Raw genomic sequence first — 16,496 nt, forward strand, 5'->3', positions numbered from 1 at the left:
GGCGGGGTTGAGCTTGATATCGTACCTACGGAGGTTGGCGAATGTTTCTGCCAAGTCAGTCAGCAGGTCGGAACCTTTGCGTGACTTGACTACGATATCATCCATATATGCCTCCACATTCCGACCGATCTGGTCGAGAAGGCATTTTTGGATCATGCGCATAAAGGTAGCTCCTGCATTCTTATTGAGATGCTTGAAGTCGATGCACATTCGGAGCGACTTGTCCTTTTTGGGCACCATGACAACATTGGCGAGCCACTCGGAGTGGTGAACCTCGCGAATGAAGTTGGCTGCCAGCAGGTTGGCCACCTCCTCCCCGATTGCCTTCCTCTTGTGCGCGGTGGATCGGCGCACGTGCTCTCGGACGGGCCGAGCGGTGGGATCCACATGCAGTCGGTGCTCAGCCAACTCCCTGGGTACACCTGGCATGTCAGAGGGTTTCCATGCGAAGATGTCCGAGTTCTCACGAAGGAATTGGGTGAGCTCGGCTTCCTATTTAGGATCGAGGGTGGTGGAGATGTTTGGCGGGGCAGCAGTGTCGTCCGTCGGGTGAATGCTGACCTTCTTCGTCTCTCCCGCCGATTGGAATACAGACTCTGAAGCTGGCTTCTTCGAGCGCATCAGGTCGGCGGGGTCGACTGTTTTCTTGTACTCGTGTTGGGGTTGGTAGGGGTGGCCATGTTCACCTTCGTGTTCACCAGCTTCAGTCGACTCTTGCTCTCAACATCAGCAACAATCATGAGTGTTGCATGGACTTGGGGGAACGGATCCTCCTTATCCTCCTCATCCTGTTCATTGTCCTTTTCACTCGGTTGCCCTTCGCCGAACCCCTGGATCAGGAGGCGACACTGTCGAGTGGTATGCTTTGGATATATGGGATTGCCTTCTTCGTCCATCTTCGTATGAACCGGACATGGCTGGTCCAGGATGGGATTATTGAACTGCTTCTTCTTGGGGGTAAACCGCGCCTTCCCTTTGCCCTTGAACTTGGCATTGGTCACGGCTGCAGCTTCTGCCTGCGGAGTGGACGGAGCTTTCTGCTTTTGCTTCCGAGTGTTACTCCCGTCTCCATCACCGACTGTCTTGTGCTTGCCGCTTCGGATGCGGTCCTCTTCTTCGCCATTTGCATAGTGTGCTGCTATCTCCATCATCTTGCTCATGGAGATGTCACCTGTTCTGCCGAACTTAAGGTACAGGTCCCTGTACCGCACGCCTGCCTTGAAAGCGCAGACTGCTTGATGCTCGGTGACGTTCTCCACCGTGTGGTAGAGAGTTGTCCAACGCTGAATGAAGTCACGCAGGGGCTCATTCTGCTTCTGGACGCAATGCTGGAGCTCCACGAGGCCCGCAGGGCGCTTGCACGTCCCTTCGAAGGTCCTGATGAACACTCGGGCCAGATCTGCCCAACTGTAGATGCTTGAGGGGGCCAACTGGTTTAGCCACGCCCGCGCCGAGCCGTCGAGCATCAGAGGGAGGTGCTTCATGGCGACATGGTCGTCCCCTCCTCCGATCTGGACTGCCACTCGGTAGTCATCCAGCCATGTTTCTGGCTTGGAATCTCCTGTAAACTTGCTGATTCCCGTTGCCAATCAGAAGTTGGGTGGGATGTCAGCCAAACGAATGGCTCGACTGAAACACTCGGGACTAGATACGATGGTCCTACTTCCACTCGGACGGTCCATATCGTAACCATCGCGGTGGGCTCGGCCCCTGTCGACCCTTCGCTGGGCGATACACCCTCTTGCGTCGGGCCTGGGGTCGTAAGTGTCGCCGACTGAACGCCGATCATCATGATGTCGGGGCCCGTAGGGCCCACCCCGCGGAGGGGTGCGTGAACGGCGACGATCTTCGTTATTTATGGAACGGCAGCCTCCCCTGTGCCGCTGCTGGGAACCAGGGCTTTGAACTGACCGATGCGTATTCGCATGAACGGAACTATTGTGGATCCTGTTGTGCGACTGGGAGACTGGCGAATTCTGCTGCTGTGCCGTGTGCAACAGGGCGCGGATTTGCTCGATCCCTATACCAACCTCTAAATCAGTCGGCTGGAGGGAATCGGCAATCTTGGCAGCCGCAGCCAAGTTGAGGAGGGGCGTATGGAACAACTCCACGTTGCTCCGCCGAGTGTGCCGACTCGCAGAACGACGAGGTGAACGGCGCGCGCCGGACGTTTCGCCGACCTCGTGCTCGTTCCGGCCAGCTTGAGGGGGATCTTCATGGGAGTTGGCCATGTCTACCTCTGCTGCGGGCCCGCGACCCGTGTACTCAGAAGGAAACTCAGTCGGAACCGAGTCCGAGTGCTGGGACAGCAGGGCAACCACAACGGACTCTAGGACCGCCACTTGTGAAGATGTGTTCTGGCGCGCCTGGGCGTGTTGCACCCAACGCCGGAGCCGCGGACGGCGAGACCGCTTGCTGCGGCGCGTGATGGCGGTGTAGGTCGACACCGGAGCCGACTGTTGGAGAAGAATAATGCCGCGGGCACCGGCACGGAAGTGCGTAGCCCCACGACGGGGAAGCGCCTTGACGTCGAGAGGAGCATCCCGAAGCCACGCCGAATCGTCAACGATGAAGGAGAGAGCGCCGAAGAAGATCTAGTGACCCATGCTCGAATCTCCACCGGACAACATGACAAAAGGAAGTAGTCACAAACTCGCCGGAAGTCGCTTAGACACCTGCCCCACGGTGGGCGCCAACTGTCGTGGGTATAAGCCTGACAGTAGATGTGTAGGGTACGAAAAGGATGGGCAGAGCCTTAGCTACGGCGAGGTTGTATGAGTTCAGGCCCCTCTGCGGTGGAGGTAATAGCCCTACGTCTCAGTGCTCTGGGAGCTTGTTGTCGAGTGGAATATGGAATATAATGATTTGCTAACCCTTGCACCAGTGGAGGAGGGTGGCTTATATAGAGTGCGCTGCCCTCCACAACGGTTCGGTGCACAGGGGTGGAGTAGTGGCGAATAAATGCCTACGTTACAGGTAACGTACGTCTTAAATGCTAATAAAGGCGTGTGGAAACGTATGACCGTTTCCCCCCAGGGGGGTTACGATGCACAGAGTGGAATCCAGTTGGTTAGTTTGATATGCTCCGAATGCTCATCTCCGACTGGATGGTTGAGGGTCTGTCACCGACTAGATGATGGGAACTTCTTAGTTCAGTCGGAACTGACTAAGGGCCTTGTCCCTTATGAAGGGTAGTCCTTGGGTAGGACCTACAGGGCAGGCCTATGACCCTACCCTAGGACCATTACCCCATCAAGACCCAAACTATAAACATAGCATATGATCGTGTCAGTTTATTGCTACTGTTTTCTGCATGTTAATGTATATCTTCCTATGACCATCAGATCATGGAACTCCCAAACACCATAGGAATACCTTGTGCGTATCAAACATCACAATGTTACTGGGTGACTATAAAGGTGCTTTACAGGTATCTCCAAAGGTGTGTGTTGGGTTGGCATGGATCAAGACTGATTTGTCATTCCGTGTGATGGAGAGGTATCTCGGGGCCCACTCGGTAATACAACATCACAACAAGCCTTGCAAGCAATGCGACTAAGGAGTTACTCACGAGATCTTGTATTACGTAACGAGTACATAGACTTGCCGGTAACGAGATTGAACTAGGTATGGAGATACCAACGATCGAATCTCGGGCAAGTAACATACCGAAGGACAAAGGGAACATCATACGGGATTAACTGAATCCTTGACATAGAGGTTCAACTGATAGAGATCTTCGTAGAATATGTAGGAGCCAATATGGACATCCAGGTCCCGCTATTGTTTATTGACCGGGGAGTGTCTGAGGTCATGTCTGCATAGTTCTCGAACCCGCATGATCTGCACACTTAAGGCTCGATGACGTTTTTAGTATAGTTGAGTTATAGGTGTTGGTAACCGAAAGTTGTTCGGAGTCCCTGATGAGATCCCCGACGTCGCGAGGAGCTCCGCAATGGTCCGGAGGTAAAGATTAATATATAGGAAGTCCTGTTTTGGTCACCGAAAAAGTTTCGGGCTCATCGGTAGTGTACCAGGAGTGCCGGGAGGGTACCGGGGACCATCGGGAGGGGTGTCACGCCCCGAGGGGCCTTATGGGCTGTGAGAGGATACAAACCAGCCACCAGTGGGCTGACATAAGCTCCCACTAAGGCCCATGAGGTTTGAGAGGCAAAAAACCCAAAGGTGGAAAAGGTGGAAAGGGTTTCCAAGTGGAAAGGAGGAATCCTACTCCTAGTAGGATTGGAGTAGGACTCCTCCACGTACAATTTCGGCCAAACCTTGAGGGTTTGAGGCTGCCTCCTCCCCTCCCTCCCTCCTACACAGAAAAACAACCACGTGCTGCCCTCTCTCTTGGATCTGTTTCTCCTCTAGTCTTGTTTCAGCGGTGGTTAGGCGAAGCCCTGCTGGAATAGTTCCACCACCACCACCACCATGCCGTTGTGCTGGATAACTCATCTACCTCTTCGCCCTCTTGCTGGATCAAGAAGGTGGAGATCGTCATCGAGATGTACGTGTGCTGACCGTTCGGCACTAGATCGGGATGGATCGTGATGGGATCGCGGGACGGATCGTGATGAGATCGCGGGACGGGCCTCGATTTGGATCACGAAGATGTTCCACTACATCAACCGCGTTATATACGCTTCCGCTTAGCGATCGACAAGGGTATGTAGATTCACTCTCGCCTGTCGTAGATGATCATCACCATGGATAGGTATTGCGTGTGCGTAGGAAAATTTTGTTGCCCATGCAACGTTCCCCAACAAAGGGTTGTGACAAAACTGATTTTACGTGTGCTAATAAGATCACACGTAAGAAAGAGAAGATGTGTTGTTATCGGTGCGGTGAACTAGGTTACTTGGCGATAGATTACACTGTTGTGCTATGTGATTCATGCGTGAAACCCAGACACAAACGTGACGAGTGCCCCTTGTCGATGGTTGCGAAACCTTGTATGATGATATATGGGTGCAGTGACAACAAGCTCATGTTTTTTGACACTCCTCATACAGTCACGCACAGACGGCAGTCGAGTGTCTCCACTAATGGTCTCGTGAAGGTTACTCACGGGGATTTGACAGCAGAGCAGGTGGCTCACCAGCTCCGACGGCCGGTGTCAGAATCTTTCCATTGATCTCTTGTTAGAGTTGACGACCACAACTACCGGGTGGAGTTTCCCAGAAGGGAGGATCTTGATAGATTGTTAAAATTCGATTTTAGTAAGGTCCCCGACAACAAGTGTCTCCTTGAATTCGATGAATGTAAGAAGCCATCACCTTTAGGGAGGAAGTTACATCAGATATGGGTTCGTCTCACAGGAGTGCCAGATGAGCCCCTTAATGATTTTCTCATGGTTTGGAGCTTGGGATCTCTACTTGGTAAAATAGTGAATGTGGTTATGGCCTTCACTCGAACACATGGGATTGCATGACTATTGGTTATGGTGCAACATGTGGAATATGTGCCTGACGAGATTCCATGGACTTATGATGGCTCAGTATATGACTTACATGTGGAAATTGAGGAGATTCCTGTTGAGGAGCCACAAGAGAAAATCACCGATGTTGATATGACTGATGACAGTGATGGGGATGGTAACGAGGGGCTGGACGGATCGCGAGGTGCAGATGGAGGCACATTGCTATCCGAAAAACAACCCAATCAGCAAACCGAGGCACACACGCCTAGAGGGTCGAGCTCTAATACTACTTCGATGGATACTTTACGTTTGATTTCCTTTTAGGCAATGTCGGCGCCAAGTCTCTTGTGGGGAGATAGAGTTGAGGTTGAAAATGAACAACATTTCATTGACTTGATAGTTCATGATGGCAAGGGAGGAGAGGCTATCCAGTGCGTCGTGTTATCACCGCGGCCTTCGATCCCACCATCCGGAGATGAGTCCAAGGACCGCGAATAGGAGGCTCATTCAGCCCAGACAGAGATGCCTCGCATGCTAGTTGGCTAGGAGGCGATTAAGGAGGTGGAGGTGGCTGGCAACGTCCGGTCGACCACACCATTGTCGGTAGGACGATCACCAACGAGCCCTACACAACATGGCACTAATTATGATGGGATGACTACTCACTTCCAAGAATAAGAGAGGATCTTTGCTGTTACAACTGGAGGCATGGAAGGGGGCCAAACTCCAACTAGCTTCACCACTAATGACATGCTCACTTTTGGTGGGACCGCAGACTCGAGTACCGGAGACAGACGCACCAGTCAACGGATTCAGGGTCAGGTTGATGCGGATGGTTTGCAGATGGGGCATCCTATGAGGGCCGCCAAGCTTTGAGATGTTGAAGCAACTATGAGTATGTCCATCAATACTTGCAATTCTATTTTACATTTTACCGAGCATGATATCATTGATAGAGCGAGCAACATAGGGATCTCTCTTGGTAATAATGCCAAAGAAGTAGCAAAATCTGTAAATGAACTTCTAGACCTAGAAACTGATAGAGCTTTAGACATTATCCAAAATTTAGCAACAGTGAACCAATGGATGAATCAGAAATTAATAACTTAAGAATAACATCATTACCGCCTATGTGTGAAGGTTTAGTCCCCCGACCCGGAATGGAGGACGAAGGGGAAGAGGATGAGGAGCTGGTTAATCAGGGATATGTGGCTATTGTTAACCCAACGGAGATTTCAGTCTCGGACGGAGGTGTAACGCCCAAGATGCGATCCTATCCTTATTTTGGCGCGAGGGCCTCGACAGGGATGAAGCGCATCTCGTCATTTTGCAAGAATGATATCATTTCAAGTACATGTACAGAAGAGATGAGTATATGGAATTGACTTACACTCTCCACAAGCTATATCAAGTTCACATAAGTACAACAACATAATCAAACATCATGAAGAAGAGTAGGGTTCGACTACGAACGAAAACAAACGACAAAAGAACGACGTCCATCCTTGCTATCCCAGGCTGCTGGCGTGGAACCCATCCTTGATAGATGATGATGAAGAAGAAGCAACTCCAAATAGAACAATCATCGCGCTCACGTCAGAGTATCTCTTTACCTATACCTGCAACTGGTTTTCTAGAAATCTATGATCCACAGGGGACTTAACAATCTCATTTCCAAAGGTATCAAGACTAGCAAAGCTTAATGGGTGAGGTATGGTTAAGTGGTGAGGCTGCAGCAAGCGACTAAGCATTTACTTGAGGTGGCTACCTTACGAGTACAAGAATAAAAGAAGGAATGCTCTACGCATAGCGGACGTGAATTACTGATGATCAAAAGAATGATCCTGAATACCTACTTACGTCAGACATAACCCCACCGTGTCCTCTTACGGATACATAACTCACGAGAAGAGACAGTCACGGTTATGCACACAGTTGGCATATTTTAATTAAACTTACTTCAAGTTATCTAGAACCGGATGTTAAACAAAGTTTACAAGGTGCCACATAACCGCGGGCACGACTTTCCAAAAGATTTAACCCTGCAGGGGTGCTCCAGTTAGTCCATCACAATTTACCACAAGCCGCTTAGAATGCCTCGATCAAGAAACTCGTGATCTCCTCGGATTCTTTAGTGGAAAACCTCAACTCCGAGATAGCCCAAAGCATCACCAGAATCCCGATGCACAAGATATTGCGTCGAAGGTAAAACCAATCCAGCAAGGCCGCCCGGCATGCCGACAGACCCGATAGGAGCCGCGTATCTCGTTCTTAGGGCATGAGTGGATGGGCAAGACGGCGGGTTGGCTGAAACCCTGGGTGACCACGGGGCGCCGGACATCGCCCGGTTTGGACCAACACTCATGAGGAGCACTGGCCCGGGGGTTGATTAATTACTCTAGGGTGCCGGCAGGTCCCTATGCTTTCTATTAGTTATTAGGCAAAAGTAGTACAAAAGTTGGGCCTTGCGAGACCATTTTTAATCTAAAACGAATTATCAAGGGGGTCCCCATAACAACCCCGATCGTGTTAGGAACACTCAATTATGGAATATAACACCGGTAGCCGAAACTAGGGGGCAAAGGTGGAACAAATCACGAGACTAGAAAGCCGATCCTTCCACCTTTTACCAAGTATATAGGTCCATTAAATTAAATAGCATTAATATGGTGATATAACAAGGAACCCATGTTGTTACATGGAAGCAACTACACTTGCAACTAGCAACACTAACACATGGTTAAGCAAGTGGGAATATAGCCAATCAGTGGTTTGCTAGGTTGTAGAAAGGTTGGAGGTTTCATGGCAATCTTGAGAGGCTGACATGTAACAGGAGGTAGGCAACGAGACATAACAAAAGAAATGAGACAACTAGCATGGCATTGATAGTAATGGTATCTAGGGAAATGGTCATCTTGCGTGTGATCCTGCTTGGAAGAAGAACGAATCCGTGAAGCAGACGAACCGACATAGTCGAACGAATCCTCAAACTCCGAAGCGGTTCGGAACTCCACCGAGAAGAAACAATCCGAACCAACAGTCAACACACGGTAACACCACACCAAAGGAACGATATGGTGCACACCACATATGATGCATGTCTGATTCAATTATGCAAGGCATGACAGGGCAATTCACAACAATCAAACACTACACATCAAGTGAAGCTCAATATGCAACGAGTTGTATATTGATGAAACTCCACATACGAATTATTTAGTTCACTCCCGTTTAGGTACACGACAATATTAAATGTTGTTGAAACATGGCAAGAGGTGAAGCATGTGATTCCACATGTCATTCTAGTCGGTTTACACATATAGCTCATTTGATCGGAGGTATAGTTAACAGATACGTGCAACACAAGGTATTATGCCATGAATGCAACATGCATGCAATTTCATGAAAACACTGGCAAGAAGGATATGAATCATGTGTCGCCATGGCGAACGAAAGGGAACCATGGCGGCAAAATGGAAACGATGCCACGACAATGTTCCGGTCCCGATAACTCGACGCGATACCGGTGCGAACGAATTGTCAGCGCGTGCGTGTCATGCCAAGAATGATGGGTGGTCCCGGTTACCGGGTTCCCATGTGTCAGGGGCACAGCGAAAGAGGGACAACATGCAACTAGCATGACACCTACAAAATGGACAACATCACCTCTCATACATGAGCGCGTGCGTGTCATCCCGGTTACCGGGCGATCCTCTCGTGGGTTATACCATTGAAGTGTGTGTTCGGGGTTGACCGAGGTTCGTTGCGGTGTAGATATACATGGGTCGTCATGGACGTCGTGGAAGTAGTCGTTCCCGCGACGGTAGTTCAAGTAGTGTTACATGGGCCTTCGACGACGGTAGTGGTACACGGGTTGGAGAGGACTTTGGCGAATCCATGTAGTCGAACACGTTCGAAACTCAGGCCAGATCGGGCTAGCGATGGAGTGGTATAGCAGGCCAGCTTGAGGCTGGGCCTGATGCTAGCTGGAGAAGGCAGGCAGGCTTCACATCGTGGCTGGGCATTGCGAGGCAGGAGGCCCGCGCAGTAGGGCGTAGTTAGCGCTGGTGATCGGGGTGGAAGTTCGAGCAGAAGATCGTCCTCATCCTCCCGAACCAACAATGTAGCAGCAGCTCGACGGCGACGACTGATCCGGTGATTGGGGATCTGCTGCAGCTGCTTCTGCCGGAGGCAAGAGGAGGCGACGGGTGCTGCTGTTGGTCGCTCACGGCGGCGACGAGGCTTCAACTACCAGGGAGCTCGGGCCCAGGTGGATGTGGGCCGGCGGCATGCAGAGGTGCGAGGCGGTGACTGGCGAAGTTCATCGGCTGCTGCTGCTCGTGCAGGCAGGATGAGGGACACGGCGGGGTGGTGGTTGGCTATGGTGGCGGCGGCTTGCGGCGCTGCACGCACCAACGGGCAGAGGGCTGACGAGGCGGGGCACAGGGGGGAAGTAGCGTGGCTCCGACGAGGTGCCGTGGCGGAGCGTGCGAGGCGGCGGGTCATGCTCAACGCAAGAGCTCTGGTCGGCGGGGATCTGACGAGGCGAGCTCCAACTAGGGGCGACGAAGACATCTCACAACGAGGAGAGGAGGGCGGCGCGGATTGGGTCGGCCATGGGAGGCACGCGAGGTCGAGGAGGAAGCGGTCACATAATGAGGAGCTCGAGCACCCGTCTCCTCAGGGCTGCAGCGCAAGGAGGATGACCTAGATTGAGCTTTGGGTGGATGTGAGCTACGGGCTGGATAGCAAGGAGGAGCTTGGGCGCGTGCGTGTGTGGTTGGTCTCGAAACGGTCAACGACGAAAACAAAGAGAACCGGCAAATACTAACGGATGCAAGTTTTGAAAACTGGCGGCAACGGAGTGCCTATGCAATGCAGATGATGCGAATGATGGGATGACCAAATAATTACCAGACGATAACGGAATAAAACGGAAATCTTCTCGAGCGTCGGTCTCGGGCTGTTAGAACTCTCCTACACTAACAAGAGATCTCGCCCCGAGATCTAAGAATGAAAGGGGAAGAGGATGAGAAAGCAAGAGGTAAAACTTAGTTGCTTATTTGACAAACGAGTGAAACCAATGATCCTTGAAGGTTGCAAAGAGATGAAGAATGATATGAGAAACAAGCAAGAATTCACACAAAATTTTGGCAGCACTTCGGTAGGAAAGAGGGCCAAAATTCGATAAGATGGAAAAAACTTGACAAGATTCATAACAGACCCACTAAATTGACAAGCAAGGAAAGAACATGAAATAAGACACAACACTCTGGTTAAATGAATAAGAAAGGAAAGAGCACGATCTTGACAAAATTAGATAATGGATAAAAGAGAGCAACATCACAACAACTCTGGAACAAGATAATAGAAACTAGACCATTGGGAAGTTAGAATGAAGAAGAAAATGACAACTACTACCACAATTGAATTTGGCAAGCATCCTTGCTAGAAGAATTGAACAGAGTTGTTACCAACACGGAAAGAACAAGCTTGTAGTGGACTTAGAAAACCATCTCAACAATGAGATGACAATCAGCCATAGTTGGAAAACAATTGATTCATTGGGAGCAACAAGATATGAAAAGTTCTTACACTAAGAGGAAACATAGAATACTTGGATTAATGGCAACACCATAATAGCAACAATCCTTAGACAAAGATCTAGGTGAAGTCTAAACCAAGATAGCTCAATTAAGAAATCATGGGTTGAAATATGTCATGATTGAAGGAATTGGTGGGTTTAATTATCTCAATCTTTGAACAAATTCTCTTCGAGAATCCTCCACTAACAAGAATGCTATAACACCATCTCAAAGGATAAAGGAGGGAGAATTGCACTTGGAATGCAAAACACAGGATATTTGAGCCTCTCCAACAAGAATGTTGAAGAACACTTTGAGAAAGAATTGAAACCATGACGAATCACCATGAAGAACCACTTGGAGAATGAGATAAAGAGTTGAATGTTGAAAAGAATAAGATTGAAGCCTTGCAAAGATTTAGATGAATCTTCGCGAAGAGATAATAGAGAAAACCTTGGAACACCGGAAGGAAAAGATGAAGCACTTGGGATAAAGAATAGATATAATGAACCACTCCGGGAGAAGAATTGAAATCACCTTGATGAAATAAGAATAAGAATTATGTTATGCCTATCCTTCACCAAGTTAAATTGATGACAAGCAACAGATTTGGCATATCACTTATTCTTCTCGAAAAGATTGGAGATAGAGAGAAAGAGCACAAACTTGAAGAAGTCTTGAAAGAACCACCGGTAAGAATTCACAAATGAATGAGAATATTATGAATGAATGAAGATACATGAGAACAAAGAGATCATGATTCACCCAACAAAAAACTTGGACAAGGCACCAAAATAATTGAGAGACGAACGAAGAGACAACAAATCAGAAGAATTTGAGAATGAAAGCTGAAAGCTGGGAACGAAGAAATCTTCTGAAATGATGGCCTTCGAAGGATCGAGAAATGAACACAACACTGAAATGCACCAGATCGATATGGAGAGTTTCTCATGATTGACAACAATTGAGAAGATAGCACGAGCTGAGATGACAATCTTCAAAAGAATGGAGAAGATTTGAGAGAAACACTCCTTTGGTCTTCCAAGCTGAAAATGAGGAGGAGAACACCACCTAGAATAACTAAGACACTCCAGAATAAGAATATGAAAAGTTGAGCCGATGACGAAATAATTCCGATTGACCTTGAGGAAGGAATATGACTCACGGGATCCATTCTTACGTCATATTTAAAAAGAATTAGAGATTTTCAGACAAAATAAGAAGAGCCAGGAAAGATCCTGGGAAAACCTGTGGATTATGGGCCCACTCAAAAGAAACACCGTTGAAATGGTTGCTCAGAAAGAGAGATACTGCACCGGTATAAACTTGATGAGGTTGGGAACCTCGAAATAATTGAAAGACTGAAAACATGAAACTTCTGATGTATCTTCAAAACTTCGGATAGCATAGAGATCGATGAATAAACAAGAAAGACTTGAATAAGAATTTCCAACACATGTATCATTGAATAATTAGGAGGATATGATGAACACTGAAAGCTTGGATTGAATCCACCGAACAGAACAAGAAAGAAGGATGATGAACTTAACAGTGAGCATCTTCACAAGAATCACCGGATACAACACGGGAGAGAAGATAGCGGAAGCATGAATGACAAGAAAGGCACTTGGTTGATAACTGAATCATTGAAGAAAAGGGCGGGAGGACGGGGAAAAAACAAAGACAACTTGGGACATATGAGACGAACTCCGAAAAGAAATGAGAGATTGACTTGCAAATATTGGGGAAGATTGAATTCACTTGAAGAGAAGCACAACAGTTGGAAAGAATTGAAATGGCGACTCCGGTTGAAGAGAATTGATAAGAAGACTTGATTGAGAAAACATAATTAGCATTCCCATAGAAAAATGAGAACACCACTTAAAAAGATATGAAATCACCATTTGACATCGAAGGAACTCGAATTACCATATTTCAACAAAAAAGGATGAGGCTTACAACACAAGCTGGAACAAATTCATGAGAGAGATTTCGTTCGATATTTTCATGGTATTCCACTAGATGTCGAACCCCAACCTCACATCACGCATCTGTTGGAAGATTTTCCTATAAGTAACTACTTGAATTCCCACCTAATAACTCCCGAAATTTCTGGTCATGCAATCGGGTCCACGGATACAAGGAGTAAAATCCATCACTCAACTCCTAGCAATAACACTAACCCGTCTAGTGTATCACATCCGTCAACACATAACCAGAGATCTCGGAAACTCATCTATCTTAGACCCTCGAAAACCCAACGATACTAAGTATGGTAGTACATCTGAACTCTCTCCACCAGTACTGGGGATGCCGAACTCCTCTCGCCACTACTAGTAATAGTATTGAGGCAATTTCGAACATCCTCCGTCATGAGGTACTAAGAAATCTGAACGATAACGATGTGCTCAAGAATCCCTTGGAGCTCAACTCCCCGGAAGAAATCAAGTCAGATAGGAGCCACCAAGCTAGAACTCCGTCACATCGACATCATATTGATTCCAAAATATCCGTGTTATCCTAAAAAAATTGAGTGAGAAGAGGAGTAGAATTAAAATTATTACGTCAAGATTGCTCACCAGAGCATAGAACAGGAGAAAAAATAATCCTACTCTCCGATATATAACTAGACTCAAAGTAGTTTTGCTAGACTCGACTCGGCCAAGTTCGATCAATCAACGGGGCTCCTAGGTCCGTACTTCTCTGATACCAACTTGTAACGCCCAAGATGCGATCCTATCCTTATTTTGGCATGAGGCCCTCGACAGGGATAGAAGCGTATCTCATCATTTTCCAAGACTAGATATCATTTTAAGTACATGTACTGAAGAGATGAGTATATGGAATTAGCTTACACTCGCCACAAGCTACATCAAGTTCACATCAGTATAACAACATAATACAACATCATGAAGAAGAGCAGGGTCTGACTACGGACGAAACAAACGATAAAAGAACGACGTCCATCCTTGCTATCCCAGGCTGCCGGCCTGGAACCCATCCTAGATCAATGATGAAGAAGAAGAAGAAACTCCAAATAGAACAATCATCGTGCTCATGTTAGAGTATCACTTTACCTGTACCTGCAACTGGTGTTGTTGTAATCTGTGAGCCATAGGGGACTCAGCAATATCATTTCCAAAGGTATCAAGACTAGCAAAGCTTAATGGGTGACATATGTGAAAGCACAACTGCTCCCTAGGGTGGTTTTGATAATTGATCACAACATATGCATCATTGGACTAATATGTTTTCCAAGTATATTTCAGACAAATTTCAAAAGATGCTATGGCTTAAGGTTTATGTGGAGATGTCTCTAGATGGAAGAAAGGAATAACATTGGCTCAAGATTTAAGCTAGAAGACTCTTCATTTTATATTTGTGAGAAATCACTTTTGAGTCCATAGGAAAGCCAATACTATTAAAAGGGGATGAGGTAGTAAAATGAACTGACTACTCAAATGCTCAAAGTTAGCCACCAAAACACTCGGTCATTTTCCCACATATCCACTCTGTCAAGTTCCACATTCACAAATTCGGTGTCACCAACATTCCCATACCGGATCCACCGAGTTTGACCTCACACAGAAACCCTAGCCATTCCCACCAAACCGGTGCAATCGAAACCAAGTCGGTGCTACCGAGTTCAGTGTGACCAACATATTGTTGCCAAGATACACAAAATCGGAATTCCGAGTTTGAGTATCGATGCCACCGAGTTTGGCCATCTGGCCTTAGTCACCTTTTCGGTGCAACCGAGTTTCATATATCGGTCTCACCGAGATTCAAAAGTTCACACCTTTGTGCTAATCGGTACCACCGAGTTGTCAACTTTGGTTTCACCGAGTTTGGCCTTTTGTGTGTAACAGTTGGATTTTGGCTACTGCCTACATATACCCCTTCACCCACCTCTCATTCGCGGGAGAAGCACTCAGAACACACACTTCACTGCCAGATCCATTTTCTGAGAGAACCACCTACTCATGTGTTGAGACCAAGATATTCCAATCCTACCATTTGAAACTTGATCTCTAGCCTCCCCAAACTGCTTTCCACCAAATCAACCTCTCCTACCCATGCATATTTTGTGAGAGAGTGATTTGTGTTGAGGAGACTATCTTTAGAAGCACAAGAGCAAGGAGTTCATTGATCTACCACATCTATTACCTTTTGGAGGGTGGTGCCTCCTAGATTGGTTAGGTGTCGCTTGGGAGCCTCCTACTTCGTGTTGTGGAGTTGAACCAAGATGTTTGTAAGGGCATGGAGATCGCCTACTTCGTGAAGATCTACCGTGAGTAAGGCTAGTCCTTCGTGGACGGAAGACGAGGTGGAATAGACAAGGTCTCTTCTTCGTGAACCCTCCATGGACTCTCGGAGTCGTTACCCTCCGTGGGTTGAAGTCTCCGCTAACATGGACGTACGATAGCGCCACCTATCGGAACCATGCCAAATATCACCGTGTCAATGATACGTTTCCAACGTATCTATAATTTTTGATGGTTTCATGCTATTATCTTGTCAAACTTTGGATGTTTTGCATGCCTTTTATATATTTTTTGGGACTAAATTATTAACTCAGTGCCAAGTGTCAGTTCCTATTTTTTTTCCATGTTTTTGACCCCTTTTAGAGGAGGATTTTGAACGGAGTCCAAACGGAATGAAACTGCCAAAAAGATTTTTTCCGAAACAGAAAAAAATCGGGAAGCCGGAGAATCAGGGCAGGGGGCCTGGAGGGACCCCACAAGCCCTCATGGCGCGACGAGGGGGGCCACGCCTCCCTGGCTTGTGGGCTCCCTGGGCCACCTCTGCCCTAGGTTTTGCTCCTATATATTCCCTAAAATCCCAGAAAAAATCAGGAGATCATCGTAAGTACTTTTCCGCCACCGGAAGCTTCTGTCTCCGCAAGATCCCATCTAGGGCATGTTCCGGTGCTCTGCCGGAGGGGGGATTTGGATACAGAGGGCTTCTTCATGAACACCATGACCTCTCCGATGATGCGTGAGTAGTTCACCATAGACCTACGGGTCCATAGCTAGTAGCTAGATGGCTTCTTTTCTCTCTTGGATCTTCAATACAAAGTTCTCCATGATCTTCATGGAGATCTATCCCATGTAATCTTCTTTTGCGGTGTGTTTGTCGAGATCCGATGAATTGTGGATTTTTGATTAGATTATCTATGAATCTTATTTGAGTTTCTTCTGCTCTCTCTTATGCATGATTTGATATCCTTGTAATTCTCTTCGAGTTGTGGGTTTTGTTTGGCCAACTAGATCTATGATTCGTGCAATGGGAGAAGTGCTTGGTTTTGGGTTCATACCGTGCGGTGACCTCACCCAGTGACAGAAGGGGGTAGCGAGGCACACATCATGTTGTTGCCATCAAGGGTAAAAAGATGGGGTTTTCATCATTGATTTGAGATTATCCCTCTACATCATGTCATCTTGCTTAAGGCGTTACTCTGTTCGTCATGAACTCAATACACTAGATGC

This window comes from Hordeum vulgare, chromosome 6H (genome assembly GCF_904849725.1).
Source record: "Hordeum vulgare subsp. vulgare chromosome 6H, MorexV3_pseudomolecules_assembly, whole genome shotgun sequence".
In the NCBI taxonomy this organism is placed as follows: domain Eukaryota; kingdom Viridiplantae; phylum Streptophyta; class Magnoliopsida; order Poales; family Poaceae; genus Hordeum; species Hordeum vulgare.